General features: G+C 43.6%; 2 long non-coding RNA genes across 4 annotated transcripts; one reads left to right on the top strand and one right to left on the bottom strand.

Moving 5' to 3' along the window:
* Window positions 1-6998: 6998 nt before the first annotated feature.
* LOC139069856 (uncharacterized) lies at window positions 6999-8072 on the top strand. Its single transcript, XR_011520522.1, has 2 exons — window positions 6999-7598; window positions 7944-8072. It is a non-coding gene; the product is annotated as an uncharacterized lncRNA (long non-coding RNA).
* Window positions 8073-8274: 202 nt separating this feature from the next.
* LOC139069854 (uncharacterized) lies at window positions 8275-9217 on the bottom strand. 3 transcript variants are annotated; one of them, XR_011520519.1, is made up of 5 exons: window positions 9188-9217; window positions 8888-9051; window positions 8742-8813; window positions 8597-8667; window positions 8275-8501 (listed from the first exon to the last, which is right to left on the bottom strand). It is a non-coding gene; the product is annotated as an uncharacterized lncRNA (long non-coding RNA). The 3 variants fall into 3 exon arrangements; XR_011520518.1 differs by having other exon boundaries at window positions 8597-8813; XR_011520517.1 differs by having other exon boundaries at window positions 8597-9051.
* Window positions 9218-21178: the final 11961 nt, after the last annotated feature.

Genomic DNA, 21178 nt, shown 5'->3' with positions numbered 1-21178 from the left:
TTTGGCTGTTTCTGCATGAAATAAGCAATGTGGATATGAAACTGTATTTTTTTGACACAAAACACACGTTATAGTTAGAAAACACGCTGTATGAATGTCAAGTCTCAATCAGCTTTGTCGGTAAAACAGATGGAGCTGACTGATTAACTTGAATTACATAATAAAAGAGACAGAATAAACTCCAAATGAGAGTGAATAAGTCTCTTTAGGCTTAGCGAACATATCATCTGCACTCACAGCGCAGATAGTAAGGATAAGTGTAAAAACACATAGATTTTTTCATATCACAACTAATAGGGATTAGTTGAATAAGCGGAGACCACCACACCCTCCGCAGTGAAGACGGGTAACGAATGAATGAACTGTACTAACAAATTGTATGTGTAAGTGAGAGAAATACAGCGCGCCCTTGTGGATGCTCTAGGCAAGATTTCCTCACCTGAAACAAAGGTTGAAGAAGGAAATACCACAGAGGTCATTGGCGCTGTCTCACTAATCAATACTGGTGAGCTAGAGCCCCCTATGGGCTAAACCCCTCGTCAGTCCAAATTGTCACCAAAAATCAGCAACATACAACATACTAACAGAATGATGGAAAAAGAACATGTTTGTGCAACGGAGGATGATGGATGGGGACCTGATGACATTCTGAGTACACTGGGAGAACAATTAGCTTGTATGGAGACTGTAATAAATTTGACAAGCAGCCCGGTTGAAGCTACGAGAAATAAGGTTTTATTGAGAAAGTCAGCAGAAAAGGCGATGAAGGAAAAAGGAGTAGATGTTAACAGCAGAGGTAATTGGAGCAGGATCTGGGAAGTAAAAGCTGCAGAAGCGAGAGAGAAAAGGCAGGAGGCTGCAGAGACTCTGAGGGAAGCTGGAATGTTGACAAGGAAGAAAGCAAAAAGTGAGGTTGACAGGCAGGCAGCTCGTGTGAGTAAATACATGCAGTGGATAATGTTATGGAACACCGCCAGACCTAATATGAAGCGCGTAAAAAAGGAACATAAATCTCCACCTCCTTACTCTTCTACTGCTCCGACAGCTGGAATGTATCCATTAATTAAAGTTACAAGCGGTACATTGGACATTCAGCCTGAAGTCCCACTTGATAATGAGAGTGAGTGGTCAAGTGTAACTATGACCTCAGGATCAGACGTTAAAGTCAGTCCCACAGCCCCTGAGACACACAAACCTTATCTGAGAAGCAATGAAACATTAAACAGCATTCCGTCTGCGAACAACCCAGCTGCGCCGTTCGAATTAAGAGCTAAACGTCAGGAAATAGATAACTCACAGAAACAGTTCACTACTCCCTACTTCAGTCAGGGCCTGGTCGCTCCTGACTACAGCACGGGGATGAGCTCCCATGCTCCCCCTCCAGCGCCTTGGGGAAACTGCCCACAAGTATGGCCTAAAGCACCTGAACAAAAGCCAACACCAATTTTTGCATCCTCTCAGTTAAAGGGTGAAGAGCAGGAAGACCCTAACAGAAGTGTAGTGGTTAAGATGGTTCTGGTGGGACATGAATCATCTGATCTCCCTCCAGCAGCCAGTCAGAGTCATGAATCTCTCCTAGAGGAGGAATGGCAGAAGCCGCCCTCTAAGGAAGAGTGTGGGGGAGAAGGGGATTTGCTTTCCCACCCTCCATCCCCAGAGCCAGAAAGAAGACACACTAGGTCCATGGGACCACCCACTTACCAATTACCCCTGGTGCAGAACAAACCCAACGCCCAGAAAGTCTATCAGCCGTATTCCCTTGGGGACATACAGGCTTTAATAGATAAATTACCAGACATACAGGAGGGTGGAAACACTTGGCTCTCGGACTTTGACACCCTCACTGCTGGACAGGATCTTGCATTGGGAGACTTCAGAGCAGTAATCACTAGATGCACGTCACGCTCACAGGCGGAGGCCTTAGAAAAGGATGCTGGCACAACTCGTGATTCTAATTCTGTACCTCTCGGTAGAGTGATAGCCCAATTAGGCCCAGCAGTCAGAAAGATGTTTCCACTAAAAGATAGCAGCTCAATGTGCAAATTTAAATGGGATGCTAAACAAAATCCTTCAATTTACCTGAACCAAGCCATTGACACCTGGGTGGCCCAAACTGGCCAACACCCATCCAAACGGGGCACGAGCAGCATGTGGTTTAAAAATGCAGTCCTGAAAGGAGTCCCTGATTCGGTGACTCATAAAATGGAAGACAACCCTGATTTGCAGGATTGTGATTTTAGCAAATGGAAAAAACATCTTATTTTTAACCTTAATAAAATGCAGGTAAAGGAAGAAAAAGACTCTGATAACTTAGAAGATTTACAGAAACAATTGCTCAGGGTCCAATTACAAGCCGCAAAAAAGACTTTAGGTGAAAAGGGGGACAAGGTTAAGAAACAAATGGTTGTGTCCACAGCCACACCCCCACCACAGCAGACACTTCCTGATCAGGTTTCACCTATAGCTTGGCAGCCGCAGCCACCATATTCAGGGCAGCCACAGCCACAATATTCAGGGCCATATGTAAACACACCCAACCCATACGCTGCCCAGCGACCACCTTTTGCTGGTCGAACCAGAGGCGGTTTCAGGGGAAGGGGACAGTGGAGGCCGGTGGGCAGCAAAGGGGGACCACGTGCTCAAGACATTTGCTTTAACTGTGGTCAACCAGGACATTGGTACAGGAACTGCCCTTTGCCATACAGCCCACAAAAGGAAGGTCGAGGCAGAGGCACCTTTTCAGGACGAGGAGGGCCTACAGGACCCCACACCCAGATGCCAATGATGGGCTGGGAACAGTGGGAGGGTGGTCCAAGACAATAGGACGCCCCACAGAGAAACTCCGACGGTCAGGGAGCCACGGCAGACCCCCTGCTGTCAATAACTGTAGATGGACAACATCAACCTTTTTTGGTTGACACTGGTGCCACCTGCTCCACCATACAAACTGTGCCGCCCTCTAAAACATCTACGCGCACTATCTCAGTTACGGGCTTCTCTGGGGAACAACAAACTCTGCCTTTCTCCCTGCCACTCCCAACTACGGTGGGAAACCAGACAGTACTGCACAGCTTCGTCTGTTCACCAACAGTTCCAGTCAACTTACTAGGAAGAGATCTCCTCATCAAGCTAGGAGCCACCATTTTGTGTGGACCTACGGGACTTACTGTCACTCTGCCAGAAGGGACTATTTTGCCCTGCACCGGAGAAGCCAGTGATGGCATGTACTTGGCCCAAAAACTGCCTGACATATCAGACTGTGCTGAGATTTATTGGGCTCTGTTGGACACAGAAACCAAGGACACTCCTGGCTTAATGACTCTGTACCAGCAGTGGAAACCCTGGCTGACTCAGGTCCATCCTTATGTTTCTCCCCCTGACCCTCCTCACCTAACATTATTCTATGACAGACATGATTCAGTTTGGTACAAAGAAGCCTTCCAAAATCATTTAGAGGGACAGCAATGGTGTGTACAAACAACAGATATTTATGCTGCACCAGAAGGTGTGGCTGCTGCAGCCAACCTAACCCAAGAACAATTGGCATGGTACATGATGGAAGATGAGGCAGTACCTCATGTCTCTCTTGCTTTACATCCAGCCCATCAGGCAAAAGAACTAGGAGGAATGGTTAAACGTTCCCTAGCAACCACTGATTGGCGTTCAACTCCTCTTCCACAAGTGTCGTATTCAGACTCGACTCAGACATTTAAAATCACTGCGGTTTGTACTAATTCAACACATTTACAACAGGAAACAATTAGCAGATCTCATGGCCGCGAACGAACCGATCACCCTGATGCTCTAACAATGTTAGACTCGCTTCCCACCTCCCTGTGGTCAACAGGCCCCACTGATGTTGGGTTGGTGTCCATCCCACCTGTGACCTTTCACCTAAAAGATCATGCTCCCCTGTGGGTTCCACAATACCCACACAAACCATATGCTGAAGAGGGGATAGCAGACACCATCAATGGCCTGTTGCAGGCAGGGGTGTTGGAACCATCCATGTCAGAATGGAACACTCCGATTTTACCTGTAGAAAAGAAAAATACTGGTAAATATCGAATGGTTCATGACCTGCGTCGTATAAACGCCCTACTTAACACAGACTCACTTCCCGTCCCTAACCCATATGTGGCTCTGACAAACTTACCACCTTCACATGCATGGTTTTCCTGCATAGATTTAGCAAATGCATTCTTTTGTCTCCCACTTCATGAGTCTCTGAGGGACATTTTCTCTTTCACATTCAGAGGGCAGCAATTCAGATACACGAGGTTGCCACAAGGGTTCACCCTGTCACCGGGTTTGTTCAACCAATGTTTGCGTCAGCTCCTAGACACATGCCCCCTACCTGATGACTGTGTTTTAGTGCAGTATGTTGACGATTTGCTTCTGTCAGCGCCCTCTGCGGGCTCCTGTCTGCAAGCTACTCAAACATTACTAACTCATTTGGCCAGGCTTGGATTTAAGGTCAGCCGGTCCAAACTTCAGATAGCCAGGAAACAAGTGTCATTTTTGGGCAGGATGGTTTCACAAGTTGGTGTGTCATTGTCACCAGATCACAGAAACTCCATTCTCCATCACTCTAAACCTGAAACAGTCAAAGACATGTTATCTTTCCTAGGCCTGACAGGCTACAGTAGACACTTCATCCCTAACTATGTTGGTCTCACTGCCCCACTACGTGCTCTTATAGCACCTTTTGGGATGCGTCAACTCACAGCTCACCTGAACTGGACTATTCCAGCAGAAGAAGCTTTCATAAAACTCAAACAACAACTCTCCACTGCTAGTGATTTAGCTACTGCAGACTACAAATTCACATTTTTTCTTGATGTTTCTGGATCAGAAACTCATGTGAATGGAGTTCTGTTCCAGAAAAAAGGTGGAGGTCAGAGACAAGTCTTGATGTACATAAGTGTCATGCTAGACAACATGGAAAAAAGACACCCACCTTGCACACAGCATGTAGCAGGCCTTGCAAAAATTTTACAAAAAACAGCACACATTGTAATGGGCTATCCTCTGAAAGTACTAACAACACACAGTGTAGTGGCTTACATTACATCACAAGCTTTCACCATGACCCCACTAAGACAAAGAAAAATCAGTAAGATCCTAGAGGCCCCACACATCACCTACACACACGAAGGGATAAACATGGCAGACCGCATGGGTAATGGGGAGCCTCATTCGTGCGAACAAAGAACAGCAATAGAAGAAAAAGTCAGACCAGATTTAAGTGCAACCCCACTACAAAATCCTGATAAGAACTGGTTCACAGATGGCTGTTGTTACAGAGATGACAATGATGGATTAAAAGCTGCCTGGGCAGTAGTAGAGCAACTCCCTACAGGCGAGTGGTTCACTGCAGGAGCGGAAAAGCTGAAAGGACAACAGTCAGCACAGAGAGCAGAAGTGTTAGCTATTATTGCCGCTCTCAAAATGAGCACAGGGAAGAAAGTAAATATTTACAGTGACTCAGCTTATGCTGTAGGAGCCGTGCATGTTGAATTGAAACAGTGGTTGAGAGCTGGCTTTGTGACTGCTGGGGTGAAACCCATAAAACATGAGTCTGAGATGAGGGAACTAGCAGAAGCTTTATTCCTTCCAGCAGAAGTGGCAGTGATAAAATGCAAAGGACATAGTCAGGGCTCTGACTTTGTATCTAAGGGAAATCAGGAGGCAGATAGGGCTGCCAAGATAACAGCTGAATATCTTCCTGTATATAACCTAGTGGTTGAAACAGTAACTGTTGAAAAAAGCATTGATCCTAGAATATCCATCACAAAAGAAACACTGAAAGACATGCAAGATCAAGCTTCAGCACAGGAAAAAACTTTATGGTTGGCAAGAGGTGCCACTAACACAGATGTTTGGAGAAGTCCAGATGGTAGACCCATACTACCACCTGGCATCAGGCAAACAGCAATGGAAGAAGCACATGGTGTTGGACATGTTGGTGTAGCACAGATGATGAGAAATTTGTCCCCCTGGTGGCATCCATACCTAACAGACATGGCCAGATATTTGGTTAAAACTTGTACAGAGTGTACTCAGTTTGGCATTAAACCTACCCTGAAACCAATCCAAGGTCAATTTCCAATACCAACATGCCCTGGAAAAGAGATAATCATAGATTTCACAGATATGATTGACAGGGTAAAAGGCTACAGGTATCTCCTAGTGTGTGTAGATGCCTACACTGGATGGCCGGAGGCTTGGCCTGCGAAAAATGAAGACAGCAAAACAGTCATCAAATGTCTGATCAATCATTACATTCCCCAACACGGGTTTCCGGAAAAAATCAGATCGGACAATGGGACACATTTTAAGAACAAAGATCTACAAGAGGTTGAAACCATGCTGGGACTGAAACACAAGTTTGGTTCAGTGTATCATCCTCAGTCCCAGGGAAAGGTGGAAAGGATGAATCAAACGCTAAAGGTCAAATTGGCTAAAATCTGTGCACAGACCAAATTAACTTGGTTAGATGCTTTGCCCCTTGCTCTGATGTCCACACGGAGCTCAGTTAACAAAACCACAAGGTTCACTCCCTTTGAACTACAGACTGGACGGCCGTTTCCAGGACCCACCACAAAACTACCTCTGACTGCTGACTTGACTGACTCCCTCGACTCAAGGTCATATTATAATCTGTTGCATAGTCTTGTCTCTCAGTTCTCGTTACAGGTTAAGGCTGATCGTACCACCACAGATGCCCCATCTCCACAACCTGGGACAGACTGGGTCCTGCTGAAAGTCACCAAAAGGAAGTGGACGGAATCGAGGTGGACCGGACCCTACAGGATCACGGAGAGGACGTCACACGCTGTCCGGCTGGACGGCAAAGGAGACTCCTGGTACCATTGGACCCAGTGTGCTGCTGCGGAGGAGCCACACCGCACCCTGACAGAGGTCCAAGAGAACCTGTCACAGAGGGAGGAGCCTAACCTGGAAGAGAAGCAGCCGACATCTGCCTGACCAGAAAAGTACCTAAGGACCAGGACGAGAAGCAGCTGACATCTGCCTAACCATAAAAAGGATTCAAAAAAAAAAAAAAAAAAAACCAGGAAGAGAAGTAGCTGACTACAGTAGCGTGCCAAGCTACTAATTCTGCGGGACGAGGTAGCATGCCAAGCTGCCACCACATCCTGCGGGACGAGAATATTGATATCATATCCCCCTGCAGCTGCCTGGAGCCAGTGGAGGGACCTCAACAGGGGGAAGAAGTAACCACCCTATGAACATTCTACAAGGGTTCTATTTAAAGTGCATGTCAAGTGTGCCTCAGAGTCTTACCCCACCCACGTATCAATTTTGAAAACTGCAACATTAGTAGGCGTTGCCTGGAGGACCGAGAGGGCGGAGCCGTGGCAGTGACGAAGAGACGGCTAACTAGACGAAGCTAGCTCCCTTCACTCTGAGCAGTCATTAGAAGTGGAGGACGTTTCTCCCCCTCCTTACCCAGACACTCGAGAAGAAAGGGACCAAGTCTATTTGGAGGAGACAAGCGGACATGAGCCTTATTGTTTTGAGCTTGTGAGTTGCCTGAAATTACTGGAACCGACCCAACAGACCCATCTCTGAACGTAAGTAGCCGTTAGCCATAGCATTGGATTAGCTGCAGGGTTTGTCTCCATGGCCCCAAAAAGCTAGTATTCAGCATGTTTTAGAGATTTATCTGCATCAACACACCTGGTTTTAATCAGCAACAAACAGCTGAGCTGCTTAACAGCTTATCTAACCTGTTAAAGCAGGAAAATCCACTGAAACGTGCTGGATAGCAGCTCTCCAGGAGATCTGGGCTCAAGCTAGTCTGCTGCATAAAGTTATGAAAATATACCATGAGAAAATTATTCTGTAATGTGTTCAGCCCATTAAAACTGCCCTGATTTCATTATTTATTTACTGATACTAGCTGCTCTTGGTTGCAGGTGATCCTCTGGTGTCTGCAGCTGGTCTCCTGCTGATGTCGTCGGGATCAGGAACTTCCAGAAGAATGTGCCTTTCAATGACTCTTTCCCCCTTATTTGTTATATTAATTAAATAAATCTCAATTTATATATTTCCTGTTTTTGTTCATGTCCATAAATACTTAAACATGCTTGAAATTAAAACGAGCTTTTAACAGTGAGGTGCTAGTTTAGTTCATCACAATAGAGCTAGTTAAACATGCGACAATGTGATAATTCAATTAATGTAATTTATAAATATCCATTAAAATATCAAAACTGGAATCAAAATGAGATATTTGGCAGCACAAAAAACTTGTCAAACACAATATTTATTATAATAATTGTAGGCAGACAGGAGACAGAGCTGATGGAGGTTCTCAGTCATCGAAGGATGGCTGAAGGCTTTCCAGGAACAGGAGATGTGGTGTTGTCTCTTCTCTCTCTATTCTGCCAGATGAGCTGGTAGGTTACAGGTGTGTGAGGACATCCTCATGCTGTCATAACCAGATGACAGGAGTTATCAGGTGATCAGCCAGGCTAATGATGAGATGCAGAAAGAAAACAAATCATGCAGAAAGAAAACAAATCCAGGACAGTGTACAGTAATAAAAATAATATGTGGTGTTGCTTACCTTATGTGCTCTTATAGAGTTATTAACGTGTGCCTGCCTCATGGTGTAGAGTCCATATTTTGCTGAGTGTCCTGCAGTAATGCAGGTTATTAGTTAATTTACTTTTGATAGCAAAAACAAAATATTTAATTTAAAAGTTATTTACCAGGTGAATCAGCTCACACGTCACCACCTGGTGGTGACCACCAAGTGTCACAGGGCCAGAATCAGTAGCCTCCTTCATGATGTAATCACATACTTATTTAATTGTTAATATCTTAAAAATTCAGAAATGTTTTAATTTTTTTTTACCTTGAACAGTTCACTGAGCTTGCACTGTCACTGAGGTGGAAGCTGGAATCAACAGCAGACACCTCACACCGTGGTCTTTTCAGGAGGTGTGGATGCTCTGGGACCTTCTGGAAGATGAATTTCTGTCATGGTCCCTGTGTCACAAGACACTGAGGCTGTGAGCTCTATAAAAAACAAAGAAGCAGCACATTTATGAACGTTTAAAAGAGCATAAAATCACGTGTAACAATCTGTAAAACAAATTAAAACTAGAAGGTAATAAAATGTTTACATAGAAGATTATTAAAAATAATAATTCACCTTTGCTACGGGTAACACCACGTCAGCCAGATTACTAAATCAGTCTGACAGCCAGTGTCTTGGGTAGATTTAGCCTGAAAAAAAATAGAAGCACATTGATGTTTATAAAGTCAGATAAAATACAAAAGAAACTGTCCCATATAGGCGCTTTATAACATTCCTAGTGTGTGATGTTATTATAAAGTAAAAGTCAGTCACATATGATGTGGAGACCCTGAAATGCGACCTCCTGAACAGAATTCCTCACGGAACCGGGTCACGCTGTGCTGGATTTCACGCTGTAATGATGTCTGTCAACTAGTGCTGCGTCAGTTTAGAGTCACTGTTGCTGAATTACCGACTGACAAAAACAACCCGAATTTTCTCTGAGCCTGACAGTCATGTGGACCGTTTTGTCGGCCAGGGCTTCGAGATATGTTCCGATTCGCCGCTGATTCTAACCTTACATCCCGTTCCACATTTTGTGAACTTGACAAAATAGCCCGAAGGCAGTGCAGACTGATATTAGCTAAATGGAGTGAACCACGTCTCTCAAACTTTGCATTTAGGTAGGAAATTGTCTTTAGAAGATGTTAAAACTTTTATTTAGCTTACTCACCTCAGACTGGAGCCCGTCATGGTGGGGGAGCAGAGTCGGTGGGCTGTATCTAAATCGCGGAAGAGCCACGGTGGGCACAGCCTCCCTCTTGGAACGGAGACGTGCAGAATCGCGGGTAAAATGCTGGTTGCAAACTACAGCACCAGGCGGGAGCTGAATCTTTTCCAGACACGCAACCACTGGCGCCTAATTTCTAAGTCCAGCGGAAAGGAGTGCAACCCGACAGAGCTCCGCAACCATACTACACTACACCATCTCACCATGCTAACACGATATGGAGCACTAAACCCGAACTACTTTCCTAATTACACTAACAGCCAAACAGTAACTAAACTACAATATCCAACAGCCAAGCTAACACTAAATAAGTATGTATAACACTAAAAGCTATGCTAAAGACTAGGATATGCTAATGCTATATGCTAATGCTGAACTACGGCTAGCCTCCTACACTCTCATGCAAATCCAACTCCCAACTCGCCACAAGGCGTGGCCGAGACTCCCGATGCTTTTATAACGTTGACACAGAGCTGCTACGTAGTACTCTACTGGATTACGTAGTATCTTACTCTTTAGCCATTGGCTAAAATTTATTCAAAATGAGTCAAATTCTATGTTTTAAGCTGAAGGTGGAGCTATACTGTGGTATTTAGGCAGAATTTTTAATTTTTTAAGAAAATGCACCAAAATGCTAAAATAATGAATACACACATTTAAAACACTATTAGACACTCATTTATACAGTTCATCAGCAAAAAAAAGTTAATTTAGACGTTACTTGCTCTTTAACACCCTCATTTATCTTACAAGGGTTCTATTTAACACCCTCATTTATCTTACAAGGGTTATATTTAACACCCTCCATTTATTTTATCTGGGTTCTATTTCACACCCTCATTTATTTTACAAGGATTATATTTTATACTCACTACTCATTTTTATTATTACTCATTTACCTGTTTAGTATTAGATATATGTTTGCGCTCATTGCATTTCTACAAACTTAATGTACATTCTGATCACTCATTTGTCCTGGCCGGAAGAAGATTCTGAGGGTAACATAATTCAACGAGAATCCTTTCCAATAGTCTGGTATCCAAGTAAACTAAACCGGTTGGCATACAGGGACAGCAGGTTGGGGTTGTGGAACGACAGATACTTTCGCGATTTCACTGACCTAGAAGATTTGGTAACAATAGCAATTTTAGCATATAGTGCGTTCTCTGGCACTGATTACAGCAGCTATAACCCTTACAATTTCTTAAATTAACTCCTGAATAAGCCTAATTATGTCCTGGCCAATCCCTCCCATCCTCACGTGCAGGCAGCGTCTCCTGATCCTACTTCTCACTGTTATCCTGCTATGTATCCCATTGGCTATTTTGTTCCTCTGCAATGATCTCCCCTTACCACTCTTGCCACCCTCATCCCCTAAGCCTACCCCGCTAACACCAACGGCCCATCCTCCACCACCTATTGACTGGCACAAGCGATCCCTACCTCTTCCATCCCCCTCACCTCCTTGTAACTCTGATTTTCTCTATTTAACCCAAGCAATCACTCTGTGTATCCCATTATCCACAGCCACCACGGTTACACTCCCCTACGACATTTTGCCCTCGAACCCTGCACATGGTCATTACACGTCATCTGATCTGAAAGAGCATGTTTGGTACTTAACGTGGGGATCTTACTCTCAATGGAAGTGGAGCAGTCTTGTTGCTGAAACAGGCGATGATTGGTCATCCTACTCCAAAGGAGTAGCTACAACTTGGCGTACCAGAATCAAATTGATAAAACAAGGCGGATCTAAAACAGGCCCTTTGACTTTCATAATTAGTCCAATAAACTCCCTTGGATGTACCCTATTTGTACTTGCTCCTTGGATTAGTGGGAGCTACTACTGGACAGTGCACCTCTGTGTCCGTAATATTACTTCACCTACCTCTACCGTCTTTGATATTGTCGGGCTAAGTAAATCTCCCCCCTCTCCTGTGTTACTTGACATTGCTGAAGTGAATAAACCCTCTCCAGCGATAACTATTGAGACTAAAAACCCTTCGGTTGATGAGACATTTCAGACGGTTACCGGCATTTCCGCTAGCACTAATAATTGGTTACTCCTGGCTGAACAAGCAGCTAATGCTTCTGATCAGGATTGTCTTGTTTGCCTCTCAGCTCGTCCTACTCTCCGTATTGTACCACCTCCGATCCCTCCAGAATGTTTCCTTCATTTGATGAACGGCACTTCCCTAAATTCTAATTGTACTATGTTTGGACAAATCTTTCCAAAGCAAAAACCAGGTGATGACATTGGTACGCCCTTCTTTTCAAACATTGTGGCCCCTAATAACTTCAGTTGTGTTCATCTACTTGGACGAGGCGGTCCTTTTCTAGGGAATGTCACCACAAATTGGTGCGTTAATACAACCGTGTCAGTTTCTTCACAATTCAAACCCAAAAAGCGTGCCAATCTATGGTGGTGGTGTGGTGCACCTCAGCTCTATAATGGTTTTCCCAGGAAATCTTCAGGTTTGTGTGCCCTTATTACTTTACTGTTACCTGTCACTGTTACTCCTGTAACCCTTCATGATGCCCCTATTTCCAGCTCTTACTCTAGCACCCGACGAAAGCGATCTTTACCAGCTTTACCTGCATTTCACAATCCCACTTATATAGATGCAATTGGCGTTCCCAGAGGCGTTCCAGACGAATACAAATTAGTTGACCAAATAGCCGCCGGATGGGAATCTATTTTTGTCTGGATAACTCCCAATAAAAATGTCGACCGCATTAACTACATCCATTTCAATGTTCAACTCTTAAGTAATTACACTCGTACTGCTCTTGAGGCAGTTCACCAACAACTATCGGCTACTTCCTTGATGGCTTTCCAAAACAGAATTGCTGTAGACATGCTGTTAGCTGAAAAAGGGGGCGTGTGTGCCATGTTTTCTCACGATTGCTGTGTTTTTATCCCCAACAATACGGCCTCGGACGGTAGCTTAACTAAGGCCTTAGACGGCCTCCGCTCTTTGACAGAAAAAATGAAATCCCACTCTGGTGTAGACACCTCCATGTGGGACTCTTGGCTTGATGTATTTGGTAAATACAAATCTCTCGTTTCCTCCGTCCTGGTGTCCATGTCTGTCTTCGCTGCCATTCTTGTTACTTGCGGCTGTTGCTGTATCCCCTGTCTTAGGCACTTAGTCCAGAGATTGATTACCATTGCCATCTCTCCTCCACCTGCTGACCCAATTATCCAGATGCCCTTGTTACTAGCCAATCCTAACATCTATTTGGGAGGGGAACCCTCTGATGATAGTGATGACTCTCATGATGAAGAAGATGTTGTTAGAGTGTGAGAATGTTCAGTGATTTATGTAACAATCCCTTCACCAGTTCATTTCTATGTGTTTTTTGATTGTTTTGTTGTTTTTATTTTTTGATCTTTGATGTCCTAGGCATGCCCACTCTGTGCCAAAAGGCGTTCGTCCCAAAATTGTGATATGAAAAATGGGAGGACATGGGGGAATTTTCCCTATTTGACGTACGATAATTAGGGTTTTTCGCCCTCATACGGGTGTGCATGCGATCCATTCATATGTAACATGTTCAGTTCCACATATGATCATGTTTTTTGTATTAGTTTACTGCTAGAAATATGAGAAGCTGTAGTCTGATTGTTTGTTTCTAATGGTATTTTAATCTGATTGTTTGATTGTATTGGTATTTTAATCTGATTGATTGTCTTTATTGGCATTTTAAAACTTTGCTTATTAGATTCTTTTTGATGAAATTTGGTGTTGTTGTTGTTTTGATTTCCTACATCTTTGTTGAACTCTTAAAAGAGTTCAAAAGGGGGATTGAAAATATACGTATCTACCTTATAAGCTTCACGTATCCACCTTATAAGCTTCTTTTATATATTTACCTTTTAAGCTCATTTGTATTACTCTGTGATATGTACACTTGCTCAGATACTCAAGGCCTCTACACAAAGATTTACAGCAGCATGTTCTGTTCTGCAACCTTGAAGGGAGTGAGCACGTTACAGCTCCTCTCACTTTCCTCTCGGCACCGGTGAAATGTATCTTCATGTATCAGGATGCTCCTAGTAATCTCAAGGATGCATGTTCTAGTGATGTATTAACTGTCCACTAACAAGGCTGTTATTTTCACCTGTCATGACCAATGACGTATGTACATGGCAAACTGCGTATGTAACATTCCTGTAATCTTCAATAAAAATCAGCCGTTTTCAGTAGAACGGCGGAGAGTCTGTCCAAAGCAACTGGCAAGAGCAGGTCGCGGGACCTGCTGCAAAAGGGCTCTCCCCCTCTCGAGCGGTGAAACAGTGACTGGATTCCTCTGATCATTTGTCTCCTCATTCTACCAACTCAAAAGGTGTTTAACTCCATCTTCTCCGTACCCGTGCTTGGTCTAACAGAAGAAAAGACCAACAAAGGAAAACATAGTCGTTCCATCAGCTTAAACACCAATTATTTGATTTTGTTTAAAAACCCTCGAGATAAATTGCAAATCAATGTTTTAGCAAATCAAATATATCCTACCCAAAAAAGATATTTTATGGAGAGTTTCCAAGACGCTACGTCGGAACCGTACGGTTATTTAATTGTGGATTTAAAAGCGGAAACGCCAGAATCTTTTCGTCTTCGTACGGGTTTACTTCCGGATCAGCTCACTGCGGTGTATGTGCCTAAAACAGAGCCATGTCAGCCCGGATAAAACGCAATGCCAAGATTCTACGTGCTTTGTCACGTATGAAGCCTCGCCAACGTCAGGAGTTTTTAAAAGGGTGCTCCGAGGACGTTCTCAAGGCTTTGTGCGAGATAGCTTTAAACGTGATCAAAGGAAATATTCGTCTGTCGCCGCATCAATTTCAAAAGTTGTCTAGAAGCAAAGCATTGCTCAGACAGTTGACTCATAACAAAACTAGCCTTTTTAAAAAAAAGAAGCTTTTAGTCGGCCAGAAAGGCGGATTTCTACCCATACTACTAGCTGCCGCTGCGCCTCTGATCGGCGAACTGATAGGTGGGTTAATAAGGAAATAAACGATGGCTTCTCAAAAAATGTTTATGGTGACCCCCCAGCAATTACGTCAGCTTGTTAAACCTACGATACGGGACGTGGCTGAAGAGAATCTTGACTCTGAAATGAAATTAATTATGCAGGAGACGGGATTAACGCCGTATGAGAAAATTAAAAAATACAATGCGCTGCTACAGCGTTATTTAAAGTTGTTGAGAAGCGGTTTACACGAAAGTGCACCTCCCCCTGAACCTGTGACGGCTGAGCCTACGTCAGCTGTAGAAACAGCAGCTGACACACTCATTAATGAAACGCTACAGAATCTTCCTGTACGCGGAAGAAAAAACGCCGAGTACTTGCTGAAAATGACACGATTAAACTGGACTCCGACGGGGGAATTTAAATATAAAGGCGATGTGCAGAAAGGATCACACATCCTTGACTTGATTAAAAGCATCAGCAACCCGTTAAAAAAACATCCACAATCAGAACCGACGGGTTGGACTCATTTCCTAAAAACTCTGGTAGAAAAAAATGTACCCTTATCTATCGTGTCCAATCCGCTAGCGAAACGTCAGATTACGCAACTCAGGAACGAAGGGGGTGTGCTTCCGGATTCTGAAGACGGTGTTTTGAAGAAGAAGAAGAAGAAGAAACCGAGGAGAGATATCATTTTATCACCAAGATGGGCCGACCCCCCCACTTTGAAGAAATGGATCAGCTTTTCACCTTAACTCTCTTGTTTGTTCAATAAAACTTTATTCAAAACAAATTTCACAGTCCGTGACATTCTTTAAACATTTCAAAAGTACAATTCACCTGTGTGAAGTATACATCATGACGTTTGATACAATTTGAAAATGTTTTAACAAAATGATAAACCATAGCATCATTCTTATCTACATTTTTATGATATTTAGACAGAATTTGTTTCAGAGAAAGTCCACAAGCCTTATGACACAGGAAAAAAACACAATGATGGCCACAACGGTCGGATGCAAAACTCTGTAGCCAAGGACGTAATTTTCACTTTAGAAGTAGGGGGGACACGGGGGGGGGGGGGGGGGGGATCTTGACAGCATGCTCTGATGGGAAACCGGCTTCAACACAAACGGTTGTTTTCCGCTTGGTCCTAGAGCTCAACCAGTGTCAATTTAATATAGCATACTATTGTTTTTGGATGGTAAAAATTGCAGGGGTCAAAACTTGACTTTGGAAAAAGTGGGGGGGACATGTCCCCCCTGTCCCCCCCAAAAATTACGTCCATGTCTGTAGCTGATGATCCTGATATTGTATTCGTGAACAACGTTCTGTTAGAAAATTCAGAATGTTTTCAGGGTAATATTTAAATTCAGGCGATAGACCGTAAGAGTCAAAAAATGTCCCGAGGCCATTTTGTTCCACAGCTAGCGCCAACCAGTGTTCACCGGGTAAATGGACAGGATGAGTGTTTACCACAAAGTAGGCCGGTAGTCGAATGTTTTTTGGGACGATAGACAGCTGATCAGATGCGTACACGCCACCAAAATATTCTCCCAGCAGGTTCGATAATATACCGTCCAATTCGTGATTATCCATTAATAATAATCCACCAATACCTCTCTCTTTGAGTTTATCTCCAGAATGGAGTCGTAACACGCATACACAATGAGTGTAGCCGTGGCTCTCAGAAGTTCCCCAAAGTGCATCTCCATCCTCAGGTTGCCGGTGGAAACGGTTGAAAGCGCCTCCGAGTCATCCGCTGTGTTCAGATTAAAGGCAAAGAGTGTATACCCCTGTTGATATTCCAACCTATTAATCGATAGAGGCAAATCTTTCAATTGTCTGGAGGTAGCTGTAAACAGATTATAAAATTCTCTGACCGATGTTCCCTGGTAAAAAGTAGGTTGAAAGGCTTTCGAAGGAATCTGTTTTCCGTCTCTGGACAACGCCAGATATTCCACATTCATGTGGCGAAAATTAAATGGTGAAAGGTCTCTACGTCCTGTGTAAGCCTCGTGATCCACCAATCCCAAGACGATATATTTAGGAATGGCGCCGAGAAAGAGGTTCTCCAGATTACATATCCTCGAATTTTGTGGAATGGAATAAGTTTTGACGGTCACGCGTGAGAGCGGATACATGGCGTTTGCTTTTAGTAAAGCAGACTCGTGACCCATACGTACGGCGGGTGAAATATTAACTTTCTTCACAAAAAGCGATGCACCCATCAGTTTCAGCTTGTAGGTGGAATCACGCGCCCCCATCAGGCAAAAAGCATCACACGCTCGTGTCAGTTTAATTCTGAGATCGACAGAATTTAAAAGAAGTCTTTCACAGAAAAATATATCAGAATGCAGGGGTCCTATCAGATCCACTTCTCTGGAGTTTTCTGTAAAAGTCGCTCGATAATTAAGGCCTAAATTGCGTCCGTTAATTACAACGGTGGAATCGTGCGCACCTGCGGTGTCTTTGAAGAACAATCCCGCGCTGAATTGAGAATTCAAACTCGCTTCAGAAAAGTTCAGCAGGGTTTCGATGATCGCCCTGTAAGGGTGCGTGGCGCTGGACTGTGAAATCAGACGATCGCCGAGAACCACGTCACATTGTGAGAAAATCGTGTTTATCGGGTAATTAATCAGACCGGTGGCAGCACCATCATCTAGCGGGCTGCCATCATCGTTTGTAATTTTCACCCGCAAAAATAGAAGAGTGTCGTTTAAATCCAAATATTTTTCTCCATCTCCGGGGACAAAAAATTCTACAGGCCCGCCGTCTGTCAGGGCCGCTATGGGTAAAATTTCGCTGTAGATCTTATCTTCGATAGACAACTGAGTCATGGGTACGGTGAAGAGATCCAGTTCACTCAGCGTACATTCTGACGATTTGTTGTGGAGCAGTGACATGATTAAAAAATATCAGAGCCCGTCTGACGAGACTTCTTCCTCTTTTGCTTGCGTTTTGTAAATGGAGCTTTGATGCGCCGGTCGCTTCGTGATGTAGATGTCTTTAAACGCCTGCCGGGGGGTCTTTTGCGAACACGCCTCGACAGAACCATGAGGTCTGACCCCTCTTGGGCATTAGAGTCATTGATTTTACCGACGGCTCTCGTCAACACATCTGACACGATTCCTGTAGCGGCCTTTTTGAGATGCGGTTTAGCCAGAGCAAATCCTTTTTTAACAAAAGGTGATATGAATCGAAACAGTCTTGAAAATATCGATCCAAAGCCACGTCCGTACATATAAGGAACACCGCTAAAACCTGGTAAACCATGACCGGCCTGAGTGACGTAATAATTGATAAAACGGTTGGGATCGTTTCTCTGCAGGTGATAAATCATGTTTGCAAGATGTACGAGCGTAACTGACTCTCTCACCCTGTTTCACGAGCGTTATATTATTGAATTTCTCTGATGTGCGGGCCTGAAATGAAGCCTCACCGTTGTTTTTCCGTATAAGAAGTGAATCGGCTCATTCTGATCAGATTTTATCTCGATATGAATGCTTTCTATATGATTCGTAAAAACGCTAATGTAATCCACAGGGTTAAACACATGAGTGACCGTGTGACCGAAGGTCCCTTCAACTTTCACCGTACGTAATAAAGGCGCAAAGACGTCGCCGACCAACTGCTCGGTCACGACATCCGTGTAGCAGTAAAATTGATATAGACCGCCTGTTAAATCGGGGGGGGGGGGGGGGGGGGGGGGTGAGGCGCCGATTTGATCGGTTCATCGAGGCCGGAAGTACCTTCAGGCGTCAACCACTCACCCGCGTTGAAACCTAACAGATAGGCCAGAGGCGCTAAAAATCTAAATTCTATTTCATCACCGATCTGATATTTGAGAATGGGGTCGGGGAATCTGTGAATGAGATAGAAATCAGGATCAATCTTTCTCATAGCAGTCTCACATTCCATTCTAAGTGTTTGGATAGCTTTATAATATCCGGGAGTAATCGGAGCTCTGTTGATTTTCTTAGGTTCTTTCACTCGTCGCCATTCAACAAACACACGATCGTTCGGTAAATTAAACCACGAGTGCACGTAAGTGATTTCAGACAGTCCCACTTGCCACCTGCCATTGAGATTGATGTGACGGGCTAGATCGGTTCTGTAACTGGCAATCGTGTTATTTTTAAACACTTCGTTACTGGCATTAGAGGGTAATGTGATATAAAAACCCTCCTCTTGTCTCAGATCCATTTTTTTATTGTATCTGTTTTTAAACGTCGTACAGGTCTGAGGCTTTAATCCAACTGGAAAATTTTTGAGGCCAGCCAAGCCATTTAACAAAAACTTGCTTCTGGCCTCTGTAAGTTCTGCGCTTTAAAATTTTTTCAACGTGGAAGGATCGTTCGGTCGATAAGTTTACTTTATGCAATTCGGGTTCATAAAATGACCCTTCAATTTTTTTCCCCATCAAAATCTTTGAGTTTATAAACCGGCGGCGCTCGATGAAGACACTCGTCCACTGTGAACAGCTCGTGCGTGAAACTCTGCTCATATTTTTTATCAAAAACACCTCTGAGTTTGGAAATTCTCACAACGTCACCCCTGTTAAACTTCATTTTCTTTGCAGGCTTCGGTGCGGTGGTCCCGTAAAGGTTGCGAAACACTTGCCATTGATTTTCCGTGTTAACTTCAAAGGGGGCCATTTTGATAGAAGTGTGGTAGCTATGATTATAACCTTTCACCAAATCTTGAATCACATCTATGTAGCGATGGGTGTTTTTGGCTGTGAAATATCTCCACATTCTATCTTTTAGAGTCCTGTTAAATCTCTCCACAACGCTGGCCTTTACGCTGCTGGCTGTGGCAAAATGCACAATTTCGTGTTTCTTCATGAGGGCTTCAAATTTCTTATTAAAAAATTCTTTACCAGAATCCGTTTGCAATTTTTTAGGGACACCGCTGTCTTTCAAAACTGAAGCAAAAGCTTCTGTAACATCTTTTCCCGATTTGTTTTTCAGGGCTCGTACATAGGCTTTCTTTGAAAATACATCTATGACGGTTAATAGGTAATTAAAGCCGTCGTTTGATTTTGACAAGGCCTGCATGTCGCATAAGTGAGCTTGAAACTGTTTTAGCGGCCCTGAGACAAAAACCTTATTTCTCGGAAAATGAACTCTTGCAGGTTTGTGAAGTGTATAGGCATCTTGTTCTGAGAGAAAATCGCGAGCCTTATCCGATGAAACTTTCTCCCCAATATCTTGTTGTAAACCGGTTCTAAACCTTTCCACACCACCGTAACTACCCTGATGTTCTGGTGTAAAATAAACCTTTTTCATTACCTCCTCCATCTCTGATGAATGGTTGGCAAAAATGATGCATATTTGTTTTCATTAGTTCTTTTTATTTCATAAAATCACACAATCTAATCAGAACTAAAATCTATTGACGCTACCGTCAGAAATAAATTCTAATCATACTGTAAAAACAACAGCCATCAAATATAATGAATAAAATCACACAATCTAATCAGAACTAAAATCTCTTGACGCTAACGTCAGAAATAAAATCTAAACACTAGTCAGAACTAAAAACAGTCGTCAAATATAATGAATAAAATCACACAGTCTAATCATACTGTAAAAAACAGCCGTCAAATATAATCTAAACACTAGTCAGAACTAAAAACAGCCATCAAATATAATGAATAAAATCACACAATCTAATCAGAACTAAAATCTATTGACGCTAACGTCAGAAATAAAATCTAAACACTAGTCAGAACTAAAATCTAATCATACTGTCGTCAAATATAATAATAATAAAGTTGTAGAAGAGACCCTCCGCAGCTTGCTCACTCCATCACCACCCCGGACAGTGCGTCCAGGTCAGCTTTGGACAGGCGATCGTACACCGGAAAAATGTCTTTGTGAATGGGCATCACAGCCCTGAATCCGTGCAGCTGCGTCACAGCCATGGTGAACAGAATCTCAGTGTCCAGAGGCTGGAAGCCGTGCAGACTGAGAAAACTTTGAAGAGCTGGAATCATTTTAGGTGTTAAAACCCTGCGAATAATGTCCGTAAAGTGAAAATCGTAAAATAATTCATTTTCAGCTACGTAAAGACATTCGTGTTGCCGTTGACTGGGGTGATCGATCTTGCATCCGTGGCAGATGGTTGGTAAGTGAGCTTTGATCGCCATGTTGACCAAGTGAAGAAGACCCATTTTCACACGGTCTACTTTGTCTTCTGAAAACACCCAGTCAGGCAGACGGTGAGGCTCCTCATCGGTGCTCTGGATGTCGAGGGGTTGCACATCCTCCTCCTCCTCATGACCTGGCGGCGGCTCAGGGTTTGATGTCACCAAAGGTGGATCAGCCCCGTCGACCCAGGGCCTGAATGGTACGTTC

This window comes from Nothobranchius furzeri, chromosome 5, assembly GCF_043380555.1.
Source record: "Nothobranchius furzeri strain GRZ-AD chromosome 5, NfurGRZ-RIMD1, whole genome shotgun sequence".
NCBI lineage: Eukaryota > Metazoa > Chordata > Actinopteri > Cyprinodontiformes > Nothobranchiidae > Nothobranchius > Nothobranchius furzeri.
This window is presented reverse-complemented; position numbering and strand designations above follow the sequence as displayed.